The sequence below is a fragment of the Pagrus major genome, chromosome 6, assembly GCF_040436345.1.
Source record: "Pagrus major chromosome 6, Pma_NU_1.0".
Lineage (NCBI taxonomy): Eukaryota > Metazoa > Chordata > Actinopteri > Spariformes > Sparidae > Pagrus > Pagrus major.
In genome coordinates, this window is record NC_133220.1 from 2590500 (window position 1) to 2604104 (window position 13605).

Sequence of the window (13605 nt, forward strand, 5' to 3'; positions counted from 1 at the left end):
TTACAGGTTTTATGAATGATCATAATGATTGTTTCCAATATAAATATTTAATCATCTCCAAGAGGTCAAAGAGTGGAACCAAACCCTGAATCAGGTGACCCGTCTCACCAGAAGACCCCTGGTTCTTGGGCTTTATTTAAAATATATAATGTAATGTGACCATGTAGTGGCTTTAAAAGGACAAAACTACAGCTGGATCAATTAAAAATAACAGGACAAAGAATTCTGGAAGAAAGAAATTGGGTCTGAAGGAGTTAAAGAGTGTTTACAGGAAGCTTCATCAGAAAACACTGATGTCCTGAGTGGTGATATTATTATAGAAGAAGTTAAAAAAACTGTAGGAAAAGCTTAAAGAGGAGACCTGGAATAGAAGATATTAACATCTCAGTGCCTGGCATATACACATTCATCATCAACCATCATCAGAACCAGATGTTTTGCATGTTTTGTAGGCTTTCAAAAGGCTTTTGATGAGCAGCTGGATTGTAGAAATCCAGACCTTGTATAGTTTCCTCCACCAAGGACGTTATGATGTCACCTGTGTCTGTTTGTGTGTCGGCTGGTTTGTCAGCAGACTTACACAAAAACACATCTCCATGAAACTCAGATGGAGGATGTGTCTCGGCCCAGAATAGACCCCATTAACTTTTGGTGTGGATCCGTATGAAGCGTTTTCTCACTTTCTTAAATATCGTATGTTTTTTGACATTTTCTTTAATTTCTCAGGGAACAATGTGCAGATCTTGATGAAGACAAATCTGGCAGATTTAGGCGGCTTGTATCTACGAGTGAGGACAAAACTAGAATTGTCAATAATACACTTGACTTTTCTTGACTGCAAAGGCTTTTAAATGGATTTATATTGATTAACTTGGCTTTAAATGTTTTGGCGTGTGAACAGTGAAAATCACTGGTGGTCCCTTAAAAGACATTCAGTCATTTACTGTCTGTACAGGAGACTTGTACAGTTTTGTGTTGGCTTTGTAATCATCGATGGTCTGAAGGTTCAGTTTCTGTATTAAATGTAAATGCTGCACTTTGTTCCTGCCTTGTATATAATTGCATGTAATTAGTTTTTTAATAGATTTTCCTTCAGTCACCTGATGCAAAATAAAGGTTGTTGAACTTTAATAAACTGAATTAAGCCAAAAGGTTGAGACTGTGGTTGATAATCATTTCCTGTTCATTCTCATTGAAACTGCATCAGTTACTTTACACTGGACTCTTTGGTCAGTGGTGCAGGAAATACTCAGATCTTACAACACAACACAAAGAAACTCCTTCATGATTAAAGTCCTGCATTCAGAGTCACTAAAGGAAAAGTACAGAAGTAGTAGTTTAGTTTCAAAAGTAAAATGTCCCTTAGGACCAGTAAATGTTATGTTATGTTCACACACGTTCACACCCACACCTACATGCATGGGCACGCATACACACATGCACGCACGCAGATATGCACGCGCACACACACACACACCGTCCACATATGGGACCTGTTGTACAATCTAAGGTTGAATATACAGTAACTTTTATGTTTGGGCTGGTAAATACAGTAACACAACAATCCTCAGCAAAATCCACCAACACACTTCATAGAAGAGAATAAAGGTTTTACATAATAAGTGGTGCCGAGGTTACAGCTGTACATAAACAGTCATGTAGAATATCAACTGCCTCATTGGCACATATGTTTTATGTGTAGCCTACAATATAAGCTAATAAACAAAGACAACTAAGTCCAAATCAAACAGTGCGTCTCACGCTTTGCCACAGCTGACCGACCTCCCGCTGAGTTCGGGCTGGATATCAACAGACTCTGCAGACTGTTTCACCAGCAGGCTGAATGACAGAGTACAGGTTTCACATCGACTTGGCGCCAGCTTAACTGCGATGTATACAGCTGGGACCGATGACTTTCAGTGACCATTTGAACGGAGTGTGGAGGAAGGAAATACTCGAGAACAAGTGTCACAAGTTGACCTGGACGCTGCTCTCGAGCCGCTCGGCGTGAACAAAAGCCTCAGACTGTTCCACCCACCAGCTGTCTGTAAGTACAGACATCCGCGACACAGATATGAGACCGACAACATGCACTTTTGGACGATTTATTGACAGTTGCGTTTTTTTGGACAGGCAAAAAAACGCAACTGTCACCTACACTGTCATTGTGCGCTCTGCAGCGCTCGTTGTGAAGTGGCTCGCAGGTCGCAGACTCCGGCATCTCCGTGTGAATAGTGGTGTTCAAGCCAAGTCAACATTAACATACATATACATGACTTGGATCGATGAGCAGGGTGATCGGAATGTTTTTCCTGGTCAGCGGACCCCCCCACACACACACACACGGCTGACCTGCAGCACATGGCACCTGCAGACCCGGCTCCCTCCCCAGGCAACTCCGCCACTTAACACTTATAAAACAGAAAAATAGGCCGACCTGTACCCAACACTAATAAATACATAGAAACTAAATAGCAGAGTACTTAGCTCGCCCGGGGTCTGAGCTTGTGCCGCCGTCCGACTCCCCGGGGCGGCGGCGTCGCTGGGCGGCGAGGACAGGAGCTGCTGGCGGCTGGTGGCGGCTGCGCGGCCGCACAGGGAGCGATGACGGCACAGCCTCTCTGTGTGGACCCTGGTCTGGCTACAGGAGGCAACCAGCCCCCCCCCCCTCACACCTGAGCTGCTGACTCCCCCTGGCTACCTGACGCCCTCCCCTCCTAACACCTGAGCTGCTGACTCCCCCTGGCTACCTGACGCCCTCCCCTCCTCACACCTGAGCTGCTGACTCCCCCTGGCTACCTGACGCCCTCCCCTCCTAACACCTGAGCTGCTGACTCCCCCTGGCTACCTGACGCCCTCCCCGCCCACAGAGCGGTGCAGCCGGACGCGCTGCTCCTCTCTCCGCCATCAGTCACAGCTGCACCCGATCAGCCATTAAGGAGCCCCGCTGCTGACGTCACACACCAGGTGTCTCCCCTAATCTCACCACACTATGACACCACATTATACTGTGATCTCAAACCAAATCTGAGATCCTGATACACTACAAGACACCATTTTACAAGATCTTACCAACCATCTTCCCGGGTGAGTCTGAAGTCAGCGGGTCCACGGATTTTGTAAATCTGCTGCGGGATGAGGAACTGATCTTCTCCGCCAGTGGATCATCTTTCTGTGGTGGAGGACCTCCTCCTGTGACGAACATCTGTCGTCTCACAGTCGCCGCATCTGTGTTGGCTTTTGTTTTTAAGTTTTTCCAGCGACGTCTCTTTTCTCTTTCACTCCGGTCGATCCATTAAAACTGTATCTTTCTTTTTCACCGCGCTGTTTGTCTGTTTTCTTGTCTTCAGTGATTTGACCACATTGCTCCATTAATTCAGTCAGCAAGTTTTTCTCAAAGGAGGAAAAGTTTGAGCTTCTCTGCCATAGTAAGGCAGCTTATGATGTAGCCTATATATTTAATTACATATTTAATTATTAATTTTAATTTCTATATCCACAATTATCCCAGCATGGATCTATTATAAGACTTATATATATAATACATCCATGATTTTTCTTCTCCTCCTTCTTCTTCTTCTTCTCCTCCTTCTTCTGTGGTCAATGACAAGAGTAAAATACACCTTTAATCCCGCTTGAACTGTGTCATGAACAACACAGATGATATTTGTCATTTAAAAAAATTATTTTTCCAAGTCATTAAAATCGCAGTTTGTTATTAATAAAGTAAAATCTCATGTAGTTTTGTGTTAAAGCGCTCAGTGAACTACATCGTCTCACTCAACACACGTCACCAACACCAACATGGAGCCAACTGGGCCCAGAAAAGGTCGTAAGAAAGAGAGAGTTGGTTCTGGTTCAGTTCTGTGAGCTGCTAATATACAGGAGCAGCTCTACCATGTTTAAGTTACGAGACGACGTCACTAACGACACTGTTGGCTGTGTAGTCTTTATAATGACGTCTGATATTTAATTAGTTTAATGACAAACTGAAACTTTATTGACTTGGAAAATTATCTTTTAAACTGAAAAACATCATATGTGAGATTCATGACACAATTCAAACAGGATCAGTGAATTATTTGTCAAATTTATCTGTTGAAGTCTTCTGAAATTAAAATCACTTTTATTTCTTTGATCCCAGTTTGAACACAGAAACATCAGAAACAGTCACAACACACAGTTTTGACATTTTTCATGTTTTATTCAAACGTTTGTACAGAAATGATGAAGCGCTGCCTGAAGTGACATGAAACACTACAAGTGCATCATCAGTGAACAACAGAAACATCAGTGTGTAACTGGACCTGACAGACTGCCTGAGCACCTGGAAACATAATAAAGAACCAACACAGGCTCGTCCCAAATAATGGCAACAAATATAAAAGTCACATTATATTTACTTGCAGCTACAAAGTGTTCACACTGACTGACAGTGTTAACAGCAGCTTTAGTTCAGTGAAGTCTGATGGTTTTAAAGCACATGTGGAGCTCAGTCAGGAGCTTTAAGCGCTACAAGCAGTCTGATAATATTTGGTCAATAGACGGCATTTATACAGCACTGCTGCCCTCATTCATCCATTCACTCACTCACTCACTCACTCACTCACTCACTCACTCACTCACTCACCGATGGCAGTGAGCTACCATACAAGGTGCTGGTCTGACCATCGGGAGCAGTTTGGGCTTCAGCCTGTTGCTCGAGGACACTTGGACATGTGGACGGGAGGAGCCGGGGATCGAACCACCGACCCTGTGATTAACTGACCAGCTGCTGGAGACGCATCAGATAATCAGAGTATAAAAATAAAAGAATAAAAGCAACATAGAACAGAGTGAAAGAGCTCGTCTTTGTCCTCAACAACATTAATAACAGAGTCAAAGTTTGTTTGGTCATTTTTTCTCTTAAAGCTTCACAAGAGTGGAACTGAATCTCACCAAATATCAGAATTCAACACAAACTTTTCATTTAATTCTCACTGAACAGAACGATTCATTAATAATCAGCTCTGTCAGCATTAAAGGCCACCTGCTCTCTCCTGTTACAGGTACACGTCACTGTGCTGCATGAGGACCCGCTCTTATTGTGGAGGGCTGATAGTGATGTATATTAAGGTGCATGTTAAATAAAACGATGAACGAAACAAAATTAAACTACTTTAACAACTCCTGAGACAAAACCGACAGGTTTTTTAATGAGGTCAGTCAGTGGAGGTGAATCAAACGTATCAGGTAAGTGTTACTGCTGAACACTGTTCTTTACAAATATACTCAACACAATAATAACATAATAAAAATAAAATAAAACTATGTTCTGAGTGTGTTAATTGTCATTCATTAATATCACAGAATTATGGAAAGTACATTTTTACATAATTACTCTCATTTGGACGCTTCCCGATGTTGTTACCATGGTTACGCCCTTGTGTCGGACCAACACGCCCAAAACTCGTTAAAAGAAATGCAAAGTAATGATCACCTCAGTCCAAATCTCTGTCTTCTGCATGAAAGTGCAAACAACCTTCACTTTCACTTTGCTGCCATCCCAACCCTTTAAACTGACTTTAAAACAGGTCTTAACCCTCAAACTGCCTGAAACAACCAGTCAGAACATCCTCACCATCATCCAGCATCGTCTGAAACTCAAACTGAGTCTTATAATGTTTAACTGTTACAACTCACACATACAGCAGCAGCAAACTTCACAGCACATGCAAAGAGAGTTACATTTCTGGATCAGGTGGATTCTTTCAACGAGGTCGATGAGTTGGGTTCAGATTGAGTCTCTCGCTTCTCCTCGTCTGCAGGAAGGAAAACAAAGTTATATTCAAGAAAATCTGTAAATATCAACAGAACGATTCATGTCTGAGATAAAACAACTGTCAAGACTCTGAACATGAGATACAGATAAAGAATGAGTTATGTTGTCAGTTTATGTTGATACAAAACATTACTTAAACTTACCTTCCTTACAATTGAGTTTGATGCGACCCTTGGCCATGAGCACAGTTAGAAGAACACCACCACCAACAAACAGAGCGATGAAAACTACAGCAGTAATGATCCATCCAGCAGACGACCCTGAAACAGATAGAAAGTGAGTGCATCAGTCAGAACGTCAGTGCAGATGATAAACAGCAGACTGGACCTCACAGCTCACACAGAACAACTAAAGGTGAGTCTGCTCCTGAAATCTGAACTTGTTTCACATGAAAACTCCACTGGGATGAATGTGAGCAGGAACAGTGATGTGAGCTCTGATCTCAGGTCCAGTTTCCTCCTGCTGGGCTCCACAGCTCAGAGGCTGCTTCTGGTTCTGGTCCCAGCAGTGAAGAAATAAATGGACTTAGTTACAGTCCATCACTTTGATCTGACAGTAAAAACACAGGATCATCTGATAAAATATAAAACTTCTTCACAACACTTTTACTGATACTTTTACACTTTTACTCAAGTGGACTTTTACTTGTAACAGAGTATTTTTACTTTGTGTTTCTGCTACTTTCACTTCAGTAAAGTATCCGAGTGCTTCTTCCACCACTGACTACTGTCCAGAAACATGAAGGTTAAAATCACTGTGAGCTTCTTGGTGCTGGTCGGCTCCACAGTTATTGGGCCTGATGGGAGCAGATCAACACACAGTCTGTAGATTATTGAAGCTGAGTCTCAGTAGAAGACTGAAGTTTTCACTCAGTTTGAGACATTTTAAACATTTTTAAAATCTGATGAGGATCCTTTAGATCTGATTAATAAAAAGTGTGACTATATGTAATGAGAGGGACTTTTTACAGTGTAAAAATGAGGCTGGTGCTGCCCTCTAGTGGACAAACTGTGTCATGAAGACTCTGATTCTCAGTCACAGTCAAACATCAGTAAATGTTGGAGGTGCTGAACATTTCTTCACTCCTGGTTTCAGGCTCAGACAGAAGAGGAAGACTCCTGCTCAGATGTATAAACCACAGTGTTACAGTTCATCTCATGTTTTCATCTTATTTTCACTTTAAGTCAAAACTTAATGCTGGATTTTAAGTTAATTCATCTTGTAATTAACCAACTCTGCTGCAGTTAATGAATAAAGTACCAGGAAGCTGTTTGTCATGTTGGACCTTCACTGCAACACAACGGTTATAATTACAAGTTTACATCGTCCAGTAAAAACTGCAGCTCCACAGCCTTTATGTTCAGTGTCATGAAGAAGTATCTGACTCCTTCCTGATTTATTCCATGTTTGTATATTTGTCACATTTAATTGTTTCAGATGTTCAAACAGAATCAAATATGAGGCAGAGACAACCTGAGTTAACACAAAATACAGTTTCTAAATGATCTATTTAATTATTGAAGGTAAAAACCAGGACGACAAAGTCTTTTTTAAATCATTGAACACTAAGAATGATGTCACCATTAAGAGGCACATGGGTTTCAGCATGAATGAAGGTTTTCAGGCCCTAAATCACACCCTGCTTCTTCATCTATTTTACTGTCAATGGGACCATAACTGACTAAATGAACATCATGTTGAGTTGAAGAAGACTTGAAACTAGAGACTGAGGCCATGAACTCATCAGGAGACTGTTTACTGAGGGAATAAATCAGGTGAGAAGCAGCTTCCACACAATCACACCTCTTTCTGAGCCCAGTGGAGTCGCCCCCTGCTGGTCGGTAGAAAGACTGCAGGTTTAAGGCACTTTCACACCTGAAGGCTTCGACTATATTTTATACAGTCGATGATCGGGACTGTTTTAAGTTTAAAAAGCTTTAAGTTGATAAAAAAAGATCAAGACTCACTAAAAAATTATCTTGAAATGACATCACATGAGATTTGTTGTCTGATATATTTTTTATTTCACTAAAGTCAGAGAAAAAATGTGTTTTAAAATATGAAACATTAAGTGTTTAAAAGCTTTTGTTTGAGTCTCTGACAACAACTCAGATTAACAAACATTCAGAGACAGACGGGTACAAGTACTCAAGTACTGAGCTTATAATTGTACTCTAATTTATGCAACTTTATACTTCTACTTCACTACATTTCAGAGGTAATATTGTACTTTTTACTCCACTACATTAATCAGACAGATAAAGTTACTAGTTACTTTGATCTAGACTCATAAAATATAATTATATGTAGAGTTAAAGTTTGCTCCTAGTTTTCAGTCTGAGTTCAGTTTGTAGTTGAGAAATAAAATAATAAAGTCATCAGTGAGTAAACTCTTCTCTTCCTGTCTGAGTGTCTTCATGGTGTTTGTTGTGTGATTCATGTGTAACTCGGCTGCTGTAACGCTGCAGTTTGTCATTGGGATTAATAAAGTCTCTCTCTAATCTCTCTAATCTAAGCAGAGCTCACAGTGACGCCTCTCTGATGGACCCCACCCTGGACCCCTTCCAGTTTGCATACAGAGCCAAACGGTCCACAGAGGAAGCAATCTGCTCTGCTCTCCACCCAGCGCTCACCCATCTGGACACAAAAGACTCATATATGAGTTGAATGCTGTTCATTGACTTCAGTTCAGCATTTAACACCATAATCCCACAACAACTCATCTGCAAACTTGACCAGCTGGGGCTCAACACCTCCCTCTGCAACTGGACTTCCTCAGTGAGAGGCCACAAGCAGTACGAGTCGGCAGCATCACACTCAGCACAGAGGCCCCTCAAGGCTGTGTGCTCAGTCCCCTGCTCTTCACCCTGCTGACTCACGACTGCACACCAACCTACAGCACAAATCACATGGTGAAGTTTGCGGACGACACAACTCTGGTGGGTCTCATCACCAAGGCTGATGAGTCCCACTACAGGAAGGAGGTCGACCTTCTGACCACGTGGTGCAGAGACAACAACCTCCTGCTGAATGTCAGCAAGACCAAGGAGATTGTTGTTGACTACCGGAGAAGCCACAGCCAACACCCACCACTGACCATCAATGGTGCTGCTGTGGAGAGAGTGAGCAGCACCAAATTCCTGGGGGTGCACATCAGTGAGGCGGGCCCGGTTCTAGGCATGGGCACGGGGGGGCAATGCCCCCCCCAAATGCTTCGACTGCCCCACCACCAGTGACGTGCGGTCAGGAGAGAAAATGGAAAAAATAAAATATATAATAAACAAATAAATTAAATTGTTATATTTATCAAATGGTTTGAACTATAAACTAATTTTCCATTTAACTTAAACAATTTGGATTGTTTTTTATTAAAAATTGCTGAATTTTCGCATTCCCGTTCAAATACGGGGAAGAGACGCGGGTGAGCAGCAGCAGGCTGAGCTCACCTTGGATTGGTCCCTCACAAACTGCTCTGCCGTCCAATGAGAGCGTGTCACTGTCTCTCTGTATGTCGCCAATCAAATGTTTCAAACACTTTAATATCTGCCCCCCTGACTCCCCTTAGTTTAGCTGATGTATATAATATATGTGTGTAACCTGTTTCATGTGCTCAGCGATCTGACAGCGGCAGTGAAGAGGCGCTGGGTGAGGCAGGCAGCTCTCTGGCCTCCAGGCAGGGGGCGCTCCTGAGCCCAGGACTTCTAATGCTACTAAGTGACAGCGAGCTGGCAACAGTCTCCATGGTTACGAGCGGGTCAAGTGCAGCGATATTTCCCCCTCTCGCCCCGCCTGGATTTACAATGGAGGGTTTTATATCCAAACTCAAACTATTTTCTAAACTGGACTTTCAATCGAAACAGGAGGTGATAAATAAAGCTCACAGGATCAAACAACACACGTTAGTGATTTAAAATTTAAAATGTACAATGCCAACAACATTGTAGCTTCACATTTAAACAGAAAACATTGTAGTGACTGGAGGAGCACCAGCTACGGACAGTGAGGGCGAGGTGGCGCAATGACTCATGGGAGTGTGATGTCAGACACTCGTGAGGCTGTTATTGTTCAGATATGTGTCGTTTTATTACTTTCTGTACATGTTCTGAGTGTTGTGGTTGTGTCCTGTTGTGTTCTAAGGATGTGTGTGTTAAAGTAACATAAATATAAGTTTTACATTGCGCCACCATGGCCGAACAGGATATAGCGGGTAATGACATTCATCAAATGTTCGTATGTAAAGGGCGCCTCTAAAGTTTAATGAACCTGTGTGGTGCTGATGGGCCTGTCTGATGACATTGTCTTCATATTAAACTGACTTTGGTAATTCTGTCAGTCTAAGAAAAAATTAGTCGATAGCGTTTTATCGATGAAATCACGACTGACCGGCGATGCCTATGCTTGGGTCGGTACCACAGGCTGGTAGACAAACTACACACATCAGACACTAACAAACGTCGTCCCTATGGCATCAACACAGTAGCATTTGGTGACCATCAACATTTCTTACTGCCCCCAATCAATACAGTCTAGAACCGGGCCTGCAGTGAGGACCTCTCCTGGACCACCAACACTGCATCACTGGCGCAGAAAGCGCAGCGGCGCCTCCACTTCCTCCGCAAACTCAAGCGAGCGAGAGCTCCTCCGTCCATCATGTGCACATTTTACCGGGGCACCACTGAGAGCATCCTGACAAGCTGTATCACTGTGTGGGGCGGGAGCTGCACTGACTGCAACAAAAAGCCCTGCAGCGCATAGTGAACACAGCTGGAAAGATCACTGGTGCCCCACTCACCTCCCTGCAAGACACATAGGCCTACACCACCCGCCTCACCCGCAAAGCGACCGTGATGGTGAGCGACGCCAGCCGCCCCGCACAGTCTGTTCAGCCTCCTGCCCTCTGGGAGAAGATACCGGAGCCTCCGTGCTTCATCCACCAGACTCACAACCAGCTTCATCCACCAGACTCACAACCAGCTTCATCCACCAAGACTCACAACCAGCTTCATCCACCAGACTCACAACCAGCTTCATCCACCAGACTCACAACCAGCTTCATCCACCAGACTCACAACCAGCTTCATCCACCAGACTCACAAACAGCTTCATCCACCAGACTCACAACCAGCTTCATCCACCAGACTCACAAACAGCTTCATCCACCAGACTCACAACCAGCTTCATCCACCAGACTCACAACCAGCTTCATCCACCAGACCCACAACCAGCTTCATCCACCAGACTCACAACCAGCTTCATCCACCAGACTCACAACCAGCTTCATCCACCAGACCCACAACCAGCTTCATCCACCAGACTCACAACCAGCTTCATCCACCAGACCCACAACCAGCTTCATCCACCAGACTCACAACCAGCTTCATCCACCAGACTCACAACCAGCTTCATCCACCAGACTCACAACCAGCTTCATCCACCAGACTCACAACCAGCTTCATCCACCAGACCCACAAACAGCTTCATCCACCAGACTCACAAACAGCTTCATCCACCAGGCTGTCAGGAAGCTGAACTCTCTCCCACTCCCCCAAAACACTCTGGACTCTGAACCTTCAGACTGACTGTCTTTTGCATTATTACAAATACATCACACAGAAACTTTTTGCTGCTATTACTGACTGTCTTCTTTTGCACTACATATCATACAGAGACTGTACATACTGTACATATAGAAACATAGTAGTTTTTTTTATATATTTTATTGTCTATTTAATGTTAGTAAATGTCTTTATTTCTGTCGTGCACCTTATTGATACTTTAGTGTTAGGAAATGTCTTCATCTTGTTGTGCTTGTGCACTTTATTTCTCTCACCGTGGGATAGTGAGAAACGTCTTTTCCATTCCTCTGTATGTCTGCTACATGTGGAGAAATTGACAATAAAAACTTGAAATTGGAAACTAATAAAAACTTCACAGTGTGTTTTGGTGAAATAATAATTCTTCAATTTAACAACATTTTTCTTTTGGAAGTTAAATGTGACAGAGTGTCAGGATCAGGCTGCAGCAGCCATTTATAAATCTGTTACTGAGTTTGTGGGTGAAGATCAGACTGACCTCAACATCCTAAAGACGTGTATGAAAACTTATAAACCAACAAGAATTAAAATGATTGAAGTGTTAATACACTGCTTAGACTGATCTCACCATCAAGAGGCACATAGGTCTCAGCATAAATCTTATGGCCGATTTCCTCCTGATTGACGACACAGCGGAAGTTGTCGGTCTTGGTCAAAGCAGCTTGAAGGACGATGTCGTAGCTGTCTCCTCTTTCTGTGACCTTCACATCTTTAACAGGAAGGATGTTTCCAGAACTGTCCTGCCACTCAACTTTAGGTTTTGGAGAAGCACCAAGGACTTCACACTGCAGCACCGTCCCATCATCTGTTTTAACTGTTGTGACAGACGGTTTTGAAGCTGCACCTGTGAACATGACAGAAACAAAAGATGACATTAGATTTAATTACAGCATCAGAAATGTAATATTGGGATGTTTTTTGTTCATCACATCTGTAATAAAAGCATGATGAGGCTCAGTTACAGCTCCCAGCATTATTCAGCAGAGGATCATGTTTCAGACACGTTTAACTTCTACAAAGAGTTTGTAACTATTTACAACTAAAACACGTTTTCTGACTCACATCATGACAGAAACACATCAACAGTGAAGACTTTACAGCAGCTCCTGAACTTTTTGTCGACACTGTCATCGAGGTGTTATTAAATAAAATCGTTATCACTGAGCTCGTAGTTAGTGACGTGTTGAACTGGACTGTATTATATTCAGACGTGTTTCTAATATTCTGACCCGTCATGTTTGTGAACAGGGAGGACAAAAAAACAGAAACACCTCTCAGTGTGATGTAGTTCAGTACAACACCACCTTTAACTGTGACCTCAGTAATAAACACACACTTTCATTTACACATTTCAGACAAAGTCAACACAAACTGAACATTATAAAGTTCATAAAAGCAGAATTAGTGGCAGAGCTGCTGTATTAAATTACAATATATACACAAACATATTTATACTGCTGTACATACTGTATATATGTGATCTATAGTGTGAACACTGTATTCATATCAAACCTCCAGCTGTTTATTCTCTATATAATGTCTCACTGACGTTACTTTGCTCTGATACCTGCATTGTATATTTTGCTTTCTGGAAATTGGAATATTGAGCGTTTATAACTTTGAATGTGTTTTTGTCACTGAGATGATCAAAGCACAATATTTACAATTAACTCAACAGATGTGAGTGTGTTGAATGATACTGAGGCCTGTGGAGCTGATGACAGCCATTTTCTATCACTGAGAGCTGGAGAGTGACGTCATCAGAATCAGGACTCACCTGGGATGTTTTCACCTGTTCTGTCTCTTAATGTTATAAGGTGCGGAGGATGCACGCGACCCGATATTTACGTGTAAAATTAATAAACAAACATAAAACATATTTTCATGTTGCCGACAGAAGTCAACACACACATATTACACCTCATCTGAAAGCTGACATGTTCGTTTTTATCAACACATTTAGGACCTAAAATAAAGATTTACGACATCACAACAGCAGCGTCTCACTTTACGGCAGTAAACAGTTAGCTGCTTACTAGCTAGCCTGTGTAGCCGCAGTTAAAATGTGTTTATAGGTGTAAAAACAGACATTTATAGACGAACAGCGGCTCGTTTTAAACACAAAAGTCCACCCGTTAAATCCAGCGCGTTTAAACGGAAGCGGAAGTTAAAACCACCACAATAAAAGTC

At 42.5% G+C, this 13605-nt stretch overlaps 1 long non-coding RNA gene across 1 annotated transcript; it reads right to left on the reverse strand.

Annotated features, from left to right (window-relative positions):
- Positions 1-4183: 4183 nt before the first annotated feature.
- Positions 4184-6038, reverse strand: LOC140998283 (uncharacterized). The gene is made up of 2 exons (XR_012179422.1): positions 5965-6038; positions 4184-5801 (listed from the first exon to the last, which is right to left on the reverse strand). It is a non-coding gene; the product is annotated as an uncharacterized lncRNA (long non-coding RNA).
- Positions 6039-13605: the final 7567 nt, after the last annotated feature.